This window comes from Cupressus sempervirens, chromosome 5, assembly GCF_028749045.1.
Source record: "Cupressus sempervirens isolate cs-2001-9-10 chromosome 5, ASM2874904v1, whole genome shotgun sequence".
Classification (NCBI taxonomy): Eukaryota; Viridiplantae; Streptophyta; class Pinopsida; order Cupressales; family Cupressaceae; genus Cupressus; species Cupressus sempervirens.
Genome location: NC_143122.1, coordinates 788,264,065 through 788,281,285, shown reverse-complemented (window position 1 = coordinate 788,281,285; position 17,221 = coordinate 788,264,065).

Sequence of the window (17,221 nt, the reverse complement as noted above, 5' to 3'; positions counted from 1 at the left end):
AATTACATGTTTAATAAAGTGTGATATCATATTCGAGGAACATCTAATTAGTAACACAAGTTATGTTAGGTTTGATTTGATACGTGTACACTTATTCATAATACTAGTTCAATTCCCTACGTGTACTAATTTGCACTTGTTGGTTAACCTATCAACATACTACTATCAAGTTCCAATTAAAAGCTAAACCTATGAGAATTCAAATAACATGATTTTATTTTATTTTTGATCGATAAATGGCCAATGGCCATGACAATTTATTATTAATAAAATTAAAATAAATACAATAGCATTCCACCATTCAAACGGACACTGGTAGGAAAGAACGGGGAAAGAAAACCTCCATTCTAGCCTAGGACCATGGTCCTTTATTATTACAACATAAAAGGGGCATACACTAGTCAAATTATTCTTGTCTTTGATATTACATTACAAAAATCAACTTTACACAAAATTATTTGAGCATAAGCTCCTTGATAAACTAAAGGATTTGTTAAAGAAATACCATGACTTTCTTTATGTTCTTACGAAGCTGTCAAGAATGCACGTCCCTATCTAAATGGCTTGCCAATCAAACTAGTTAATCATAAGAATGATAGAATACTTTAAACATAAAGACTATTTATAACTAGATTTATGATTCCTAAACTCATCTTAATTAACATAGCTTTAAACTACATCAAGATAAGTCTAAAATGTTTACCTAAACTTATCGAGATGAGTTAAACATATCAATCAAAACCTAAACTTAGATAGAATAAATAAAAGATGAGACTTAACTAAAGAAAACCAATAGAAAAGGAGGAAACAATTGGACCAAAACTATCAATCTAAAACATTCTAACCTAATATGAAGAAATACCAGGGGGCAAATGGGTACAACTACCACCCTAGTGTTGCATCCAATACTCAAGACATTAAAATTGAAACCACACCACAACATACCAATTTTTGGATTAGCCTAATCAAAGAAACTTAATGTAAATAAGGATCAAATTAATTAATCTGAGTCATATTAACAAGATTGCAACAAAACCATCTCTCTAATTAGATCACGGAGAATACCAATATCTAAATCCAATACTCTAGACCATAGAAACCATCCATTAGATATGGAGAAAGATAATACCAAAGAGTAGGTTGGACCATAAAGAATCATGAGCAGGTTTAGATAAACAAATAAACAGCCCTAAAAGTCCATTGATGTAGAAAGCCTACCCGAATAAGATCATACCAACCCATATGAATAGAATGTAAATAAAATGTTCTTAGTATGTCTATGAAACCATAAGCCATGAGAGTATCCAAATCCAGATTTCTCAAGAACAACAAAAAACTAGACTTCTTATTATCAACTGCATAACCCAAATAAGATATACACAAGAATTTGGTAGAATTTATATCTCCATACATCAAGATCTTATATTGATTATCATATCTAAGATCCCTAGTTTATATTGACACACCATATAGTATAGTATCATTAAAAAAATGATTATTACCAAAACCATAACATAGAACAACAATCAATAGGCAAAATCCCTAATACATGAATTCGATTAACCTATTGCAAGAATAGAGCAAAACTTCCTTTAATAGCTCGAGAGATAACATCTTATTCTTAATACACCAATCCACTATTAGCCCATTAAATCAAAGCAGATTAACTGTAAGGATCTACTAAATACAATAAGCCATAAGGGCATCCAAACCAGAGCAATTAAAGGGACAATAAAACACACCAAACTATTTGATATTAGCTATATAATTGAGATATGATATATAAGATTTAGGGTAAGACCATAATTCCATGCATCTACATCTATGATGATTCATATACCAAGAGTCCCGAGTTCGTGATTACAAAAACCAAATATTAAAGTATCATAAGCAAGCTAATAATTACAATAAACTATGTAAACACAAAACCCTAAGACCTAATATCTTCTTACTATCTGCCAAAAATTTATGAAAGACTTCCTGGGAAAACATCAGCATTATACTTTCTTTTATAACACCATAATGACCTTGGGGATATCATTAGGGTTCTCAAAATAGAAGTTTAGAGGGAATTTAAAATAGAATTTAGCCCTGCTAGTTTTCTCCAAATTTAGAGTGCAAAATTCTAGGGCATCAAGATTATTGAAGACCACTCTAGGTTGGATATAAGATTTGAACAAATTGAAGTAGTTTGTCAACCATGCTTTGATTTCTTCCACAACAATTGCTCTCCACTACATGAGGAATTCAATACTTGCCTCCATCTTAGGCCATTCTCGATAAAAGGTGAAGTTTTTGTGAATAACTAGTGAAGGGTGCTGATAGGCTATCTCTAAATCAGGTGACCCCAGTGAGAGCTCCATGTATTTCTCTAGAAGAGGAATGTAGCATTTATCATCTATACTATAAATTGCTTGCTCGAGACCCTTCCTCTAGACTGGGTCAAAGACACTGCAATATAGACTAATAATATCCCTCGGTTCAATCTTTGCTCTTGCCATACAATCAATGAAAGAACCAATTATGTCATTGTTCATCCTCCATGAAAATTTGTAATCAAAAACCCCTTCACCAATGGCTCTGCTTACAATGATCCTGGTCATGTCATCAACCATTCTAGGAATTATATTCCATCTTTTTGGTTTGACATTTCCAAGGAATTAAAGAGAACAAATTTCCACAATCCATTATATTGTACGATTTTTAGTAGCATGGTAAACACTAATGTTTGAATTCATCCTTAGAGAAAAGACATTAGCTAAAAATGAGAGACGACGACACCTAGAAGAAGACAAAGGCATCTAAAACCCCTAGAATCACATCTTGTGATGACAACATCTAATGATGTCACCTAAATTAACCTAAACATGGGGTGGTCTTAAATGCTAAATGATGATGAAAATAGAGCGAAAATGACCGAAAACAACAGAGCTAGCAGAAACAATTAAATGACCACTCAACAAAATGATGAAAATATAGAGTATATAAACCGTGAATATCCTAAAAATAGTATATAAAAGGAAAAAACCCAAGACATAATAGAATAGATAGATCAAATATAATCTCATATGTATGAATCCTCTTTTATATATATATATATGTGTGTGTGTGTGTGTGTGTGTGTGTGTGTGTGTGTGTGTGTGTGTGTGTGTGTGTGTAAATATCTATAAATATAAAAATAGAAAAAGGATAGAAAAACAATATATTAAAAGGAAAAATTCCAAGACAAAAGGACCAACAAAATAATAGAAATAGAACAAATATAATCTTTTTATGAATCCTTAACTGTATATATATATATATATATATATAGTATATATATATATATATATATATATATATATATATATATATATATGTATGTATGTATGTATGTATGTATGTATGTATGTATGTATGTATGTATGTATGTATGTATATATATTTAAGTATATATATATTTATATATAAATATATATGTATATATATATTTATATATAAATATATATGTATATATATATATATAAATATATTTATAAATATAAAAATAGGAAAAATAATAGAAGTCAGGCACATAAACAAGGAAGTTTGGGTAAATCAATAAAACTATAAACTAGAAAAAGAAGGAACATCATTGATTACCAAGGAATTGACATCATCCTCCCCCAAATTTGCTAAACAATTAGACTTCTAATTACCTTCTTGGAAAATGTGGCAAATCCTACTGTCTGCAAACTAATCTAAAATTGCAAGGACTTCTTCTAGCTTGGAGTTAAGAACAATTAGGAGTTGCTTGTTTCCTAATTGCGTTTAGTATAATATGAGAATCTCCTTCTATGATAACTTTGGATAATCCTAACTTATGACACAACCATAGACCTTGACCCAAAGTCTCTTATTCTACCAGATTATTGGGAGTGGGCTGAATTGGCATAGCTTTTTTGGCTACCCAATGACCTGTGTCATCATTAATGATGCAACCAATGCTTGTCATCTCAGGGTTACCTCTGGTAGCACAATCAAAATTGAGTTTAGCCCAACCTATCAGAGGTGGTGTCCATTTACAATTAGATCAATTATGTGAATTAAAATCAACTCCTAACAACAACCCTAAACAATTGCGATGTTGTCTATGCAATACTCCCTCAATAACCCTTCAATCCTTTAACATCAAAAATTCTATATTAGTTTAAAAATATCTTTGCAATTAATTGATTTTACTACAATATATTATTAAAATAATTCCCTTAGTAAAATAACAATTAAATTTTTTTCTAAACATAACCTTTGCTTCTAACTAAGATACCTATAGTAAAAAAACATACTATTGCTAAGACACATTACTAAAATACTTTCCTTAATAAGAAAATATAATTTACACAAATATTCTATCAAAAAATCTAAATCTAAACACATAATCGCTCTTTAGCAACCATAACTAGTTACTATCTATGTACTCTTTATTAACACCAATAAATCTTTAAACATGATAAATTTTTTCAAACAAGAGTCAACTTACACATCATAATATCCTTCATGAAACTAATTCCTTTTATTTATATCCTAACCACAATTTAAACATAAACAACATTGCTTAATACCAAAATATCAATATAAATATTTCTATATAACAACCTTTTCATAACAAAATCTAATTATGATTAGTATATTACTAACCCATATTTAATATTTAATAATTCTAACTTAACATTCCTAAACTTGCTAAAGCTTGCTGAAATTAAGAAGTACAAAGGAAAGATGGTGAGACACCTTTGTATGAGTTTGATGATAAATAGACACAATTTGAGGCAAGAGTTGTTTTCCATTTATGGTAAAATAATGCAAAATTTTAAACACTTTTTTTTCGGAGAGTATGAAAAAATCATTATGGATACTGTTAGGTATTTTAGGGAGGTTAGAGTTATGATGCAAAGTATGCATGAATCCCATAATGAAAGGGTATGGGATTTTGAAGTGCCTTGGAACCATGCTTGTAGGATGATTAAAGATCCTAGAGATGTTATTTTAAACTCTGAAGTGCTATTATTGATTATAAATATCCCTATTGTCAACAAGCTTGAGGGTAACAAGACTCAAATGCAAATTATTGAGATTAGGGGGTTAGCGATCAACAAAGAAGAAATGGGTGGTGATCTAAATTGATTAGAGCCAACAAAGATAGAAGATTTTAAGGAGAGGATGGTGTAGATGCTCAAAAATGGTTCTCATCTATGGTTTCACCACTTCTTCTTACTAATTCGTACCATTTTCTCATTCTACTAACTCTGATCTTTTGGCCAAATTGATCATATTTCATTGTTCGTATCCTATTTCACATCAACTTCATATCATTTTGAAATCATTTCAAATCAACTTGAAATCAAATCAGTCATAATCATCACAAAATGTATCAAACATCTCAAATCAATCATCATCTATCCAATCCTAGGAATTGTTGTGGCTTTTAGTGCCTTGGAAACCTATCAATCTATCAATCTTATCAATCTAACCTTAGTACTGTCATGGCTCTTAGTACTAGGTCAAACTATAATTCATGTCATCAAATCTTTGACGTTGTTGAGGCTTTCAATGTTGGATCATGGCATTATCAACCATTTTGATAATATTGACAATGTCTGTCAATGTTATTATGATCAACCATATCAATCAATCTCGATCCTGTAGCATTTATAGTGTTAGTTAAATTTTACGTATCAATCAATTCATGTCATGTGTCCTTGGCATGTTATCAATTTCAATAAATCAATCAATTTGACCATGGCTTTGGTCTACCTATCGTCATCCTAGTCAATCTTCATTATCATTACATTTTCATCAAAGGATACTGTCACATTTATTTAATCAATTTTGGCCAATCATTTACTAATTTTCTTTATAGGTTTAAATAATCCATAATTTAACCCTATCTTTCTTGCTAATTATTCTTCCTAATTATCATCCTCAATTAATTAATTTTAATTCTTAATTTCCTAAGTCACATTTTCATCCATTATTCTATTTTTTTTACTAATTCCTTTTTTGTGGAATAAAGAATTTTTAATTTAAATATTCTACAAAATATTGACATCATTATGAAAAATTATTGAGATTGGGGGGTTACGGATCAATACAGAAGAAATGGGTGGTGATCTGAATCGATTAGAGCCAACAAAGATAGAAGATTCTAAGGAAAGGATGGTGTAGATGATAAAAACTAGTTCAAATCTATGGTTTCACCTCTTCTTCATACTAATTTGTACCATTTTCTCATTCTACTAACTCTGATCTTTTGGCCAAATTGATCATACTTTATCATTTGTATTCTCTTTCGCATCAATTTCATGTCATTTCAAAATCATATAATATCAACTAAAAACCATTTCAAATCAACTCAAAATCACCCCATATCAACTTGGAACCATCTAGAATCAACCATAATCATCAAAAAATGTATGAAACATCCCAAATCTATCATCATTTGTCCATTCCTAGGTATTATTGTGGCTTTTAGTGCCTTGGAAACCTATCAATCTATCAAATCTTATTAATCTGACCTTAGTATTGTCATGGCTCTCAATGCTAGGTCAAACTATCATTCATGTCATCTGATCTTTGACATTTTTGAGGCTCTCAGTGTCAAATCATGACATCATCAAACCACTTTAATAATATTGACTGTGTCTGTCGATATTATTATGACCAAACTTATCAATCAATCTCAATCTTGCAGCATTTATGATATCAGTTAAATGTTACGTATCTTTAATTCATTTCATGTGTCCTTGGCATGTTATCAATTTTGATCAATCAATCAATTTGACGATGGCATTGGTCTATGCATCATCATCCTAGTCAATCTCCATTATCATCACATTTTATCAAAGGATATTGTCACACTTATCAAATCAACCTGGCCAATCATCTATTAATTTTCTCTATGGATTAAATAACCCATAATTTAATCCTATCATTCTTACTAATTATTCTTCCTAATTTTCATCTTTAATTAATTGATTCATCATTTGCAAACCATGGAAATTCTTAATTTCCTAAGTCACATTTTCATCCATTAATTCCATTTTTTTTAATACTAATTCCTATTTTGTGGAATAAAGGATTTTTAATGCAAATATTCTACAAAATATTGACATCATCATGACACTTGGGTATGTCACCTCTTAAATTCTCCTTTGACACTTGGCTAAGAGATTTCATAATCCAATATTCTTATTCTCTTATGTATGTCCATATTTGGCTTCTTTGTCATAGATTTTTGGCTTCAAGTGGGTTGAGATGTCTTATAATGCGTCATAGATTCTCTTCCACATTTAGCCAAGTTTGACTTCCATGCATCATAGAATCCTACATTTGGCATCTCTTGTCATATGTGTCATGGATTCTCAAAGGAATCTCTTGCCACATTGCATATCTAAGGGTGACAAATCCAATGCTTTCATCCTCCATGCCCATTATAAAATAAGCATTCTTCCTCTCATTTTCGGTCCTAATTTATTTTATATTTTTTACTTCATCTCTCACATTCAAATCACAACTTCTAGTACTCTCATAACATTATCACCATTATCATAGACTTTGCTTCAAATTTGTTTGCACTATAGGAAACTTTGGAGCTACATCATTTGGAGAAGTAAGAAGGACATGGGAGCTACAAATGAAAGAGGGAGTTTTAACATTGTTTGCTTCCTTTGATTAGTTTGGAATTCATGGTAGACTAGAGGGTGTTTGTATATGATTATTGAGTTTGTGATTTTCTCATAGTATGTTAGACATTAGCCCATTTTCAAGTCCTACATTTTGGTGAACCCGACATGAACATGCTTATCTAACTTGGGTTTTCTTGTTTTGTGCTTGTAGGTGCAAGGAAGGAGCTCACTTGGAAGGGTATAATGACAATTTGCACTTCCTTATCACACCTAGATTAATTAGGGGGTATAGTAATATGGTTGTATGCCTTCATTTTATGCATTTTTTAGCTTGCTACCCTAGGGTGCACTCTTCTCTGTCAGGGCACAATTGGGGCCTATAGGAGTAGTTTTAGTGGCCTAAGAGACACCATAACCCCTATTTGTTGTTACCAATTGACCAACTATGCCCTTCTGAGCCCCAACTACACAATGGGAATAGTCTTCACTATTTAGGTAGACTTGGGAGGGTAGATTTCAAAAAACAAGTTTCTGGGTATCATTTAGGGCACCATTCCCCATAGTTTGCATTTTGGCTCCCAACTGCACCTAAAAACTACCAACTAAACCAAAACTAGCCCCAACTACAAAATGGGTGCAATTGGCACTATCTGAGTGCACTTGGGGGTGCTTTGAGCCATTTTGACCTTCTGGGGTGCAGCCTGCTCTATCAGAGCACACCTAGTTCATAGAAAACACACACATAACACAAAATTTGCATCTAAGGTTTCTATCACTTTCTAGGACATAGGTTAGGTGATTTTGTGTTACTGATGGTCTATCTATAGCATGTGGTGATCACTGGATGAAGAAATGATCATGAAATACTACTAATGTTTGTTTGCAGGACATTTTCAAAGACCATTATATGCTTGTCCAAACCATGTGTGTGGATTTCCTAGACTAGATAACACTTCATTTGGTGCTTAAAATAAACTTCTTGGGTGTAAGAAAAATCCATGTAACTTCTATAGGAGGCCTACCTTGGACCAAGATACTCGATAGTCATGGTGGTAGTATTGTTGTGTGATAGTCATGTTGGTAGTATTGGTAGTATTGTTGTGTGATAGTTCTCCTTGAGTACCCTCTTGGTGCATCAAACCCCAGTTCTCAAGGTTGGGAGACCTTCTCTAAAAATTTGATTACGGTGAAAGTCGTGTTGGTAGTATTGAGCTGCATGATAGCTCTCCTTGAGTACCCTTGTGGTGCGTCAAACCCTAGTTCTCGAGGCTGGGAGACCTTCTCTGAAAGTTTATCATTCACTTGCCAAATGAAATTCCTTTACTAAAAATTGTATTTTAGTGGCCAAAATACTTTCTATCCATTAGCTCAAGGGGTCATCCATGCCCATGAAGACATCCTACATTCTTGTGGTCCTTAGTAGAGGCAATAGTTCCTTGGGAAGTCATGGATCTTGCAAAGTAGATCTTGGTAGCCCTGAGAAGTGAGTACGCTATAAGTGGGAGCCTATGGTGCCAAGATCCTAGGTTGTTGGCTTTGGATAAGTGCAATTGAACTTTATTTTGAGTAGAAATTTAGAGGATATAGCCTAGGTTATGGTGTGACTGTTCACTTTTAACAACAACTATTCTTGTCTTAATGTGTCTTGCATAAGTGTAAAACATTAATCAAGATAAAAGACAATTAAAAAATTTACACCCTGGAAACTTACAAAAAAATTTCAAAACATTGCACATTGTCAAAAAATTTCAACCTTGTCAAAACTTTGTAAACTTTGGTCCAATACACTCAAGCCTTAGAAAATATGGCAAGTTATGATCCTAAACATGCTTGGAAAAACATAGATTTCATCCTTGCATAAACTCCACTTGAATTCACCCTAGTCTAGGCCCCATACTTTCACCATATAGATTTCATCTTGCATCTTTTAGCACTTACTTAGTATCCCTCATTTTCACATTGCAATCATTAGAGCTTAACTTGCATCCTTTGCATTTCACACTCAAAATCTGCACTTTGCATTGTCCCATCTTGCATCTTTGCATACCCAACCTTCATCTTGACCACTTTAACCATTATTTCAGGTTTCATAAGCATCATTTTGAGCCTCCATTCTGGTCTTATTATTGTCCTCTACTGTTTACCTCTCTGTGACATCAATCTAGAAATCACAGCTCCCAGAATTGCCTTAATTTCAACCTAGTTTACCAACTGCACCCAAACTAGCCCCAACTACACCATAGGAATAGTTGGTACTATCTGAGAGCACTTGGTGGTTTGAGGGCCAAGTTTTGTATTCTAGATAACATTTTGAGCCTTCTACAATGACCTTAGGTACCTGGATAGGTCATGTTGCATTAACAGGCTCTGATTTTCATTTTGCATCTCCTAGTCTTTATTACCTTCACTTAGGAAATCATTCCTTAGGTAATAAACTCTATTTTTCATCTCCTACCCCATCCTAACATTAAACCCAACATCTTAGCTTCTTGGCATATCAATTTGGCAACCACATCACTCAAAATCAGTAAACATTCATCCTAGCTTCCCAACTATGCCCATAAACTACTAGCTGCATCCAAACTACACCATAGGTGCATTTGGTACCATTGGCGTGCACTTGGCACTATCAGGGTGCACTTGGCACTTGCATGACCATTTTGGGCCTCCAAACTGCATTTTGGGATGCTAAAACTGCATCTAGGAGCCTCTATACCTCTTCATTCTACATTTGATGCAAAATCACATCTTGCACCCAAAATCTCATTTTGCACCTTAGGACCTTTGCATATAACATATCTTCTTAGAATCACCACCATTTTGAGTCCCCTAAACATCATTTTGAACCCCAAAACCTTCTAACTTAGTCAAAAATTTGAACAAAAGTATGGGCCCTAGAGTATTACATTGAGTCAATGGATAATGGATCTTGACCATGGTCATTTTATCATTTTATTTTATTATTTTATTTTGTAGAACACTATCTATGTCAAGGTATATTTGACTTTTTCATTTTGATCTTATCACTTTTTGTCTTTTGTTTGGTCAAGATCCAAAGTCTGTTGTCAGAATGTTACACTCTTAGGTTAATACCTTTAAAAAATTTCACCTAAGTTAAAAAATTTCCATTTACCCTTGTCATTGAATTATCATTTTCTTAGTCTCCCTAAACATCATTTTGACTTACCCTAGTTGCATATCCCCTTCATGTTGCATTATTCAAAACTTAGCATCATTTTCACTATCAAACCCTATCAAATTGTCCATCAATCAAAACTGTCTTCCTAATCATTTATCCCCATTTTGCATAGCCTAAATGTCGTTATCAACCCTAGAACACCATCCTTTTCATAGTACACCTTGCGTACATCAATCTTTATCATCCTTATCAAGTCCAAAATCCAACCCTAGGCTTCATTTTACATACCATAATCTTCATTTTGCATACCTTCAAAATGCCACTTTGCATTTGCATTTTTTCATAACATCCCTAGGACATTTGCACTTTGCATATCAAAACCCTAGTTCATTTGGTATTTCCCTAGATTTCATAACATCCCTAAACACTTAAAAATCCAAAAAAAACTCATATCTTGCATACCCATAACTTGATTATCAAGTTTTGACCTGTTTTACCAACTGCAATCTTGTTTTACCAACTACAACCTTGTTTTACCAACTCCAGACTTCAAGTGTGCAGTTGGTATTTTCAGAGTGTGCTTGGTAGTTTTAGGGTGCACTTGGTAATTAGGTGTTTTATTCCAGGTTCCAAAATCCTAATTTTCACTTCCACACCTTGCATTACATCCCATAACCTTAGAAATCACTCTAAATCACTCAAAACATTCAAATTTTGCATTTTAGGCACCCTAGCACCTTTGTTTACCCATTGCATACCTCTTACTTACCAAATGCTTACTTTTAGGGCCCCAACTATGTCATGTGTGCACTTGGTACTATTTGAGAATATTTGGTAGTTTAGGAGCATACTTGGGAGGTAGAAAGTCCATTCAGGTTTCCCTCCATTGCATCTACATTCTTAGGTATCATGCCGGCATTGACTAGGACACAATCAGCTCAAAGACCTAAAGAACTTTACCAACCATTATTTTTTGAGACATCAACACAACCAAATCCTCATGCAAGATAGAAGAAGAGCAAGAAAACCCAAAAAACCTTTGACGAAGACCAAATTGAAGCATTACAACCATTACTTGTAGATCTCTTGAACATGTATCCACAAGATCACCATAATCAAGCTATGACACAAAAAACCTTAAAAAATGCACCTACCATAGATTTCCTCCAAACACTTCCCCCACACATGGGATGGTTCAATGGAGTCCTAACTTTGAACCTATATTTGTGCTGATACCACTCGAACATGGAAGTGTACCAACCACATGCAAGGATGAACAAACACATTCCTTTGAATTCAGCAAACCCAATGCAAGTACCTTCAACTGTAACACATCAAACATACAACAAGGTACTATACACCTAAGTGATGACTCTGACACTAATTATGGCATCAATAATGAAGAAATGGCTAGGGCATGTCAAGACAATTTTATTTGCAAGAACTTTAAACTTTTGGCAGCCCAAGAAATTGTCAAATTCAACCCAAACCAACACAAAAATTGAAAAGATACAACCCACGATCAATTTGGACTTAGATAATGGAAACAAACCTTAGGAGTTTTCAAACACAATAATGGCACCTATAAGGTCTCATCAAGAACCAACAATCAAAATCCTTCAAAGTATGTTTGAACACATAAAAATTAATCCCTTGTTTGATGAACCACAACCAATAAAGGTAAACAATACTATCCCTAAATATCCCAAGAGGACATTAAGACTTGATTTTAGTCACAAGATGCAACAACAAGATGCACCTAAAGGGACTTGTGCTCTAGGGATGCCAGACGTACCTCCTTTGGAGACAAATCAACAAAGTGCACCTTTGCTCCAAACTCTACCAAGTGTTATAACATCAAATTTTATGGAGCCTCCCACAAGTACACTATGTGAAACATCAACTGCAACAATCCCTATTGATGTGCAAAGGAAAATACTTATTGACATTACACCTATTACCAAAAGGAATGCACCTCATGGTCAAATTAATATGATGTCCCAAGGAGAAACCTCTAACACACAAAGGTGCCAAAGTAACAATACCAACATGGTGATCAATTCATAAGGACTTGGTCAAATCCCACAACAACATCAACCTATGGTGGTACAAGGACTTAACACTTCTAAACCTCAACCAAATCTACATCCACTTAACACACATTCCACATATCAATAGCAAAATTAACCACAAAGAAAACAATGTCAAGTGGTCCAAAAATCCAATATCCCTAATGTGTAGTCCAACATAAACCCACTTTACTTCCATGAAATGTATCAAGAACAATTCCAACAATAAAAAGCCATGTTTTCTAAACAGTAAGAGCAACTCAAACAACAGTTGGAATATCAAAGATGCCTTGAGAAAAAAATTGCATATCAACAACATTTGTTACAACAACATGTTCCACAACAACCTCAATAGATGCCTCTACAAAAAAAATCACATAGATGGTATCATATACAACCAGTAGAGGTATCCCAATAGTAACCATCACACATGTCACAACAACAACACATTGTACATCAATTGCAGTCGATAATACAACAAGTACCACATCAAATACCACAACAAGTACCCCAACATGTGTCACAATAGGGCCCCTTTTTTCTTCGAGGTGCCAACATACCTCCACCACCTAGTGACACATCACCAAACTCATTAGACATTGAAATTTTGGAACCAAGTAGACATAGCTCCCACCACGGCAAATAGTCTACTCATAGGCACAGAGGACTTAAAGGAAAGACTATCATGCAAAACCCTAATGAAGAGTTATTGCAATAGTTCAAACAAGTTTCCAAACAAGTCAAGGCATTAGGAGTCCAAAAGAAATATGCTCTATATATAGAAAGGGACCTACATCCTAATCCATTTGACAAAACTCTGTATATGCCTCCATTTCCAAAACACTTTGAGGCTCCAAGGTTTGAAAAATGTTAAGGAAAAGGCAAACCTATTGATCACATTTGAGAATTATGTGCCTCTTGTACCGAACTCAATGATGTGCCCACTTACCTCATGAGATTGTTCCCTCATTCTTTAGGTGGGCCCACACTTGAATGGTACTCCAAACTTCTTGGTAATATCAAATATTGGTCAGAACTCACAGACAAGTTCATCTCCCACTTTGCCTTTAACATTACAAATGAGGTGACACTTTTCAATTTGTTCTCAACTAAACAAAAGGCTAGAGAACCATTCATCACATTCTTACTTTGTTGGAGAAGCTTAGTCAGTTAATGCTCTCTAGACATTCCTAAAGAACAACAAGTTAACTTGTACAATGAAAACTTAGTCTTGGACTTAATGTATGAACTCAAAATCAAGAGTGCAAGCATTATTTCTAAACTAATGAAAAAAGGGGCTAGTATTGAAGATGCTCTTATTTGAAAGGGAATCCTCAAGCTAAACAAAGAAAACACAAACGCAAACTCGTTTAATGACAAGGCAAATTTTTTCTCCAAAAACAAGAATGTGACCAATGATGGCATTGTGGATGCCCACATAATAAGCACAACACAACCTCAGCTGAATTTAAAGGTGCAAACCCTATGAATTCACAAACTCCCAATCAAACATCAGCTCCACAACATAAAACTGAGACTTCCACACAAGACAAACCCTGAAGACATCCTAGAACCAAAGACAGGAAATTCACACCATTGGGCATAACTCTTGAGACTGCATTACAATAGTTACTTAATAATAACTTCCTATAGTTACCTGCAATCAAAGATGAGCCATTAACTAAAGTAGATTGGTGGGATGACAAAAAATTCTATGATTACCACGGCACCAAAGGACATAAGACCTCATCATGTTTCCAACTAAAGATGCAATACAAGACCTCATTGATGATGGCATAATCATAGTTAATCCATCATTGTTAGCATCAAATTCTGATCACACTACTTTCAAAGATCCTTTGGGTAATCACAATAAAGAGAAACCCTCTAGTTCAAACTCAAACTCACAAGGTAATGTGAATTACACATGCAATGGATATGACTACAATGTCAACTGTTTCAATGAGTCTAATTCCCACATATCCACATTCACTTTAAAGGTTGAAGACCATCGTTGTGCTATCGCTATACATCATACCAAGATCACCATACGTAGTGCCCCATCTAGACCTAAAACTTCTACTAGACATGTATCCTCTAGAAGGCCTAATGCTCCTACTTCATCTTATTATAGCCTTTTTGAACAGCTCAGCAAGAACCCTGCACAAATATCCATATTGGACCTACTGCATGCATCTCCCCAACATCAAAAGATCTTAGAGCAAGCCCTTAAAGATTCAATAGTCCCAGATAACATGGATGTTGCCCACTTCCAAGCTATGGTTGGGAACCTATCCACCTCATAGCATATCACCTTTTCCCCTCAGGATATTCCTAAGGACAAGTCTAATCACAATGACCCCTTTCATCTCAAAGTCTTCATCCATAATGCCAAAGTCAAACGTGTCTTAATAGATAGAGGAGCAAGACTGAACATTTGTACTCTAAAGGTTGTCAAAAGTTTGGGTTATTTTGAAGATGATGTGGATCCCTCTTGAAGAATCACAATAAAATATTATGATGACAGTGAATGCTTCTCCAAGGGCATCATCACATTACTTGTCAGAATTGGCTAGCTATTGAAGACACACTATTCCATGTCCTAGATATAGAAATGAATTGCAACATGATACTAGGACACCCTTGGCTTTATGTTATGAAAGTAATACCCTCTACATATCATCAATGCCTAAAGTTTTGCTACAACAATGTTGAGGTTACTATTCCCGGTGATCCAGACCCATTTTGTGCTAATCTAAGAGATGCTACTGCATACCAAGTCACAACAAAAAATGAAGCACAACCCACAGATTCCTCTAAGTATGTGGATGCTGATATACTCCTCAGTAAGGCTAGAGAAAAGCTAACACTAATACATTAGGGGTCAATTTGCAACGGCAAGAAAATGTAATGTGTTTTTGGCTTTTTTTTTTTCAATTTTAGCCCGATGCCATCGCAATTGCGATGCTATCTCCAATACATGTGGAGTGGAATTGTGACAACAGAAAATGTTATGTGATATTTTTGGCCCTTCTTTTTCAACTATAAACCAAAAAATGTTGCTCGTTTGAAAGAAATCGACACAGGGTTCTTTGTGCAGAAAGGAAAGGCTGGAGACTTCAATAGCATTGGGAGGGGCAAAGACCTGCATTTGACGCTAACTCGAGGCATTGAGAGGGGCAGAGACTTGCATCGGCTAACTCGATGCATTGAGAGGGGCAGAGACCCGCATCTACTAATTGCTTGCTTTACCTACTATATTCTATGGGGATCTCTATGGTGAAAGGGCCAAGGGCAACATTCAGAGGAGGATGATGGCAAGGTGCAAAACAAACAAACCCATTACTCTTAGAATCCTTTTTTCTCCAATCATTATTATTATTATATATCACAATGGATTATAGTCATCACAAAAAGGATTACAACTATCAATCAGAAGTTGTTACAACAAATTGTACCCTAATACACAGTATTGATAAGTTTAAAGCCCCCTCTCATAAGAACCTACACATCACAATGCATCTTTATAGTCTCTCCATACCAATTGCACTCTCAACAGTAATGAAGTAAGTGGAGCCTTCTAGAGACAATGAAGCAAGACTCACTCATTGTCATCAACATAATAGCCATTAACTGAAACATTCCCAAAACTTGAAAAATTCAACATTGATAATAAATGATCTGGCATTATAGGAACAACATAATGCTTGACAAACAATAGTAACCGTCACCTTGACTTTTAGGGCATGTGATTACTTCTACAAATACCCAATTTTTATTCAGAAATAAATAAAAAATTATTGCCATTTAAAAAATCAAAAATAGAAAAGATTCAATTTATTTGGCACCTTTAGAGTTGTAATACAGGTTTTCAATGGTGACATCTTCTTCATTCGGATCCTCATCAGAATACTTGAATCCATAATCCATTTCATCCATGTCTGAAATGATCCTCATCAAAAAAAGACACTTATTGAATTAGGGCTTTATTCATTAAAAATCAATTGAAGAATTTTTGCACAGAGGGTTTCAACGACTTTCTCATTCACACTAGCCACAATAATTGAATTATAAGATGGAAAGAATAGAAAAATGTAGGGATTTTCAACAGTACCTAACATTCTAAATAGTCAAGCAACAAAAGAACCAAACAATAGAAAATAAGAAATAGAGGATATTTCGATAAGAAATCATTCTCCATTACAGTTACTGTTGATGCTGCTTAGAAAACCTGCAATTTATAATGGTTAACGAAACCTCAAGGAGCTGAGACTTCAGTAAGCCCAAGCTACTTTATAACCATCACATAACAAAATCAATTTATTTAATCCATATATATAAAGAAGACATATTTGTTCAACCAAACCTAG